The sequence below is a fragment of the Gopherus flavomarginatus genome, chromosome 1 (assembly GCF_025201925.1).
Source record: "Gopherus flavomarginatus isolate rGopFla2 chromosome 1, rGopFla2.mat.asm, whole genome shotgun sequence".
Classification (NCBI taxonomy): domain Eukaryota; kingdom Metazoa; phylum Chordata; order Testudines; family Testudinidae; genus Gopherus; species Gopherus flavomarginatus.
In genome coordinates, this window is record NC_066617.1 from 101784115 (window position 1) to 101789519 (window position 5405).

Here is a 5405-nt window from a genome sequence, read left to right on the forward strand (position 1 = left end):
AAGAAACCATATAACTTACTATCTGATCTCTTTGTCCTTACACTTAGAAACAGAAGACTAGAAAGTAGAAACTACTTCTCCAAAGCTCAGAGAAAGCAGGCAGACAGACAAAAGACTCAGACACAAACTTCCCTCCACCCAGAGTTGAAAAAAATCCAGTTTCCTGATTGGTCCTCTGGTCAGGTGCTTCAGGTGAAAGAGACATTAACCCTTAGCTATCTGTTTATGACAGGAGCATGCCTTCAGAAGTCTTAAAAGAGCAGCCCTCCAATGCGGAAACTACATGACCTAAACCACAAAAAAAGAAAATCAACCTTCTGCTGGTGGCATCTGACTCAGATGATGAAAGTGAACATTGATCTGCACTGCTTTGAATTATTATCGAGCAGAACCCATCATCAGCATGGACACATGTCCTCTGGAATGATGGTTGAAGATGAAGGGACAGATGAATCTTTAGTGCATCTGGCACGTAAATATCTTGCAATGCCGGCTACAACAGTGCCATGCAAACGCCTGCTCTCAATTTCAGGTGACACTGTAAATAAGAAGCAGGCAACATTATCTCCTGCAAATGTAAACAAACTGCTTTGTCTGAGTGATTGGCTGAACAAGTAGATCTGAGTGGACTTGTAGGCTCTAAAGTTTTACACTGTTTCATTTTTGAATGAAGTTATGTTTTATACAGAATTCTACATTTGTAAGGTCAACTTTCATGATAAAGAGACTGATCGACAGTACTTGTATGAAGTGAACTGAAAAATACAATTTCTTTTGTTTTTTACAGTGCAAATATTTATAATAAAAAATAAATGTAAAGTGAGCACTGTACACTTTATCAGAGGGGTAACCATGTTAGTCTATCCACAAAAACAGTGAGGAGTCCAGTGATACCTTAAAGACTAACAGATTTATTTGGGCATAAGCTTTCATGGGTAAAAAACCCACTTCTTCAGATGCATCTGTACACTTTGTATTCTGTGTTGTAATTAAAATCAGTATATTTGAAAATGTAGAAAACATCCAAAAATATTTAAATAAATGGCATTCTATTATTATTTAACAGTGTGATTAATCACAATTATTTTTTTTAATTAACAGCCCTAATTATTACCATCTGTAGGGCTTTGTTGTATTAGAAAGATAGCATTCAGCCCAGTTCCCAGTGGATAGGTGTCTTCATAAAAGACGCTGCTCGAATTTTACAATTGTGGTAGTCTCAACAGAGAGACCAGGAATGAACAGGCCAAAGGTGGGACCTTCAGCTCAGACTTAAGACACGTTGGTAGGGTACTGTGAACCTTGCACCACTTCTGCCAGGATGGCACATATTCTTTGGACAAATAAAACATCTTAACTCTTCAGGGCTAGAAGTTGATGCCTGGGCTCTGTGGCCCCTTCCTCAATTGAGGGGGCCGGGCCTTGTGTTGCTTTAGTGGCTGGACTCCACTCACCGTTCCCAGTCATCTGATAGCCTGGCACCTTTCAAAAGCGCTACGTTCACAACAGAAAGTATTCTGAAGAAGAAATTCTTCTTAACCCAACCAGCTGGTGAGCACCAGGACAGCAAGGAGACACAGAGCCCTGTATAAGGGCCAATTCTACCTATAGTATTCTGGGTCCTGCACTTCAGGGACCATCTCCCAGGGGAGTCCAAGTTCTTTTATTCTGGCCTTCTATCTTGCAGGCTTTGGCTATTCTTGGTAGGGAGCTCAGATAGAGTGCTGATCTTTGATCGTTTCTGGCAAGGGTACAGGTGCCTTTCCATTATACTGCCTTCTTCAATCAGTCAGTCCTGGATGGGGGCAGCAGGGGCCTGCAGATGCTCCGTTCCAGATTCTGAGCTGCATCTCTCAGGAAGTACAGCTTGGTGGTTGGTGAAAGTAGCTTTATGCCACCTCTGCACATCTGGAATTCTGGGCCCAGCCTCTTCTGACAGACTGGACAAACCTTATGGAATTAAGATAAACCTTACTGAATTTGGGTTAATACCTTTGAAGTCCATTGTGTTAAAAATGCAATTATGTATGTGTTATTGTGGCATTGTATGTACCTTCTCTAGGGGCAGGGATGCTAGTGTACGTCTCTGTTGTCTGCCCTTTGAAGCCACCCTCCCCAGAGACAGACACATGCACTAGGTCAGACTGAATTCTCCAGGGACCAAGAGACACAGAAAGGGGTTTTTGGACAAATAGCCTAGTTTTAAACTGGCTCAGGGCCTTCTTCCTGATCCAGCAAACATGACCCGTGGTCTTCTGAGGGCCCCAATCCTTAGGGAAGGGTTGGAAGGACTGGGTCTACTGAGGCCCCATAAGATTAGGTGCTTGCTTTGAGCTGCTGCTGTGATGAGCTTGTGATCACAAAGGAAACCACATGGATGGGGTATTGAAGGCCTGCTCCTGCCAGAGTCCGGGTGATCACTGGTAAGCTTATTAACACGCATGCAGGTTCTTTTATTGTTTTTGCTGCAGTGCTTGTTACTGTAAGATAAAGAGGGAAGTTCTGTGTGGGTTACATAACTGTGGCAACTACACCTGTTAACCGTCTCTAAAGAGAAAGCAAGCAGTTATCCATGGGCAGCCTGCCTCTGCTGGGAATAACATAGTGAAGGCAGGGAACTGTGTAGCCTGGAAACACCTGGTCAGAAGGGAGGGAGATGCAGGCCTCCTCCCAGGAGAGGCAACAACTAGAGAGCTGGAAGCATGACAGGGGTGCCTTTGCTGGATCACAATGGGGAAATACAGGTGCTGTTGCCCTGAATTAGTGACATCCCCTGTGTACGTTAGAGCAATCTGTTGGGTTGCTCTATCAGCCCTGAATAACAGAGTGCAGAGTACTCCAGCCACACCCCTGCCTCCTTTTCCTACCCCTACACTAGGGGTTGCATGAGGAGGGGAGGGCAATATTCATGGTTAAGTTGGCTTTGAGGCTTTTTGATGGTGGCTGAGGTGTCATAAAAGGGGCTACAGCAGAGTCTAAAATTAGGGCTCTTCTAACAACTTAATCCCTGCAAGAAACAGCATCCTTCTGTTTTAGTTCTGTTGCCCCTCAAGCCTGGGTTCAGTCTCAAAGGGACAATGCTTGAGCAAACCATGAGCATGTGAAAATGGGTCCTAACAGAAATCTGCCACTAAACTGCCTTTTCTTCAACAATCACTACCTGCAACCCCACCGCTACCCCTTTTCCAGCTCCCCCAGAGCCTCCTGCTGAGGTTGTGGCTCCACTGTTCTCACAGCTCCTTGGGTTCGCACATGCCAGCTGTGGCTCCACATCTTCGTCAGCCTGCTCCTGCAATGGCCAAGATGGCCATCCATCAGACCAGGAGGAGGAGGTTTGATGGAGGTAGTGCTCTGCGACTGAGGGGCCTGTTTCTGCTCCCTTGATGGTTCACATTTCTGGGTAGAGTTCCTCTGGGTGGCGTCCACCGGCTCCTTGGACGAGTCACGGGCGGAGAATGCTCTGTTCAGTGTCCCCTATGGGATCCCTGGTTCTCACCCTGTGACCTGCACTCCCATCCTTGTTTTTGCATTTGATTCCCCTGGAATCAGTTGCTTTCTGGGCTCTGTGGCTCCTTACCCTCAGTTGAGGCGTAGGCCTTTAGTCTTGGGGGGACTTTGACTGGCTCTTCCTGGGATTCAATAGGCACCCATAAGCCCTCTAGTAAAAGCATAATGGAGACACGAAGCACTTAGATATCGCTTTTCAACTCCAACAGAATCCTTTACAAACCATACCTGATTAATCCTTACAGTGCCCTACGATGTACATTTTTGTGATGTGGATGCCTGTTCCAGTCAGGGACTTGACTGAGACACCCAAAATCATTACACCCAGAGGGAGTTAGTAATGATGAATAAACTTCCTCCTTGCTTCTGGACATCAGTATGGCACCAAACTAAGACATCATCAGGTAACTGGGAGAACTGGGACAGAGGGTGATTAGCAATTCCTTCCCACCCTCTGCTGGGCCCACCTGTGCTCCAGGGGACAGTAACTTGTCAGAGATGAAAGTGCATTGAGAGAGAATGGGAGGCTGGATCTGTTGCACAACTTGAACCTTTCTGTCTGATCCCACTCTACAGCAGCTGGAGGGGGAGTTCCCACCCATGGTCCTTTACTCCTTCCTCCAAAATCACACACAGGTCACCATTGCAGCTGCGGGCCCTGGAATGATGCATCCTGCTTCGTAGGTTTAAGGGACAACCCAGTTGGGATGCTCCCATCATCTTGGAAAGCTGGAGAGGCTACGTAATAGACCCTAAGCCCAGCTGCTCTGCAAAGGGGGAGGGTAGCTTGAACTGTCACCTGACTTGTTCCAGCACAGGTACATACAAGCACATACCAGCTCTGCTCACACAGCTCTGTTCCCAGCTTTTGTACTGTCTGTCCCTGAGGTGTGCAGCTGAGGCTCCAGGTTAGTGGAGAAAGGCTTTCAGGTTCAAACACCTTCTACTGATCTAACCCTTTCCTACAGATGGGGCAAAAGGAATGTGTTCAGTTTATAGAGTTACACTTTAAGTGACCCCTCACTCCTGCACTGCTTCCCAGTGAACCAGTCGTCTAGCAGCTTGCAGTGTGTGGCACAAGAGGGAACACCCATCCCCAGCACTTCAGCAGTTTTATTTAGTGGAAATCTTTAAATGAACAAAGAGCAGATCCAGCAGCAGCTACTGCCTGGAGACGGGAGGGGTTAGCTCCTGCTGACACTTCCCACAGGTTCAAGACATTGAACAGGGTGATCACAATAAGATGGTTCAGATGGTGCCTGCTCTCAGCAGCCATGGCCTCCCCACTCCCCTCTCATCCCGAGCCGGTGCCCGCTCTCAGCAGCCATGGCCTCCCCACTCCCCTCTCATCCCGAGCCGGTACCCGCTCTCAGCAGCCATGGCCCCCAGTTCCTCTCTCACCCTGAGCCGGTGCCCGCTCTCAGCAGCCATGGCCCCCAGGTCCTCTCTAACCCTGAGCCGGTGCCCGCTCTCAGCAGCGATGGCCCCCAGGTCCTCTCTCACCCTGAGCCGGTGCCCGCTCTCAGCAGCCATGGCCCCCAGGTCCTCTCTCACCCTGAGCCGGTGCCCGCTCTCAGCAGCCATGGCCCCCAGGTCCTCTCTCACCCTGAGCCGGTGCCCGCTCTCAGCAGCCATGGCCCCCAGGTCCTCTCTCACCCTGAGCCGGTGCCCGCTCTCAGCAGCGATGGCCCCCAGGTCCTCTCTCACCCTGAGCCGGTGCCCGCTCTCAGCAGCCATGGCCCCGCCACTGCCCTCCCACCCTGAGCCGGTGCCCACTCCTGTTCTCAGCAACCATGGCCCCCCCGCTCCCCTGCCACCCCGAGCTGGTGCCCACTCCTGCTCTCAGCAGCCTGGCTCCCCAGGTTCCTCCGCCCACAAATGCACCAGCACACGCTCTA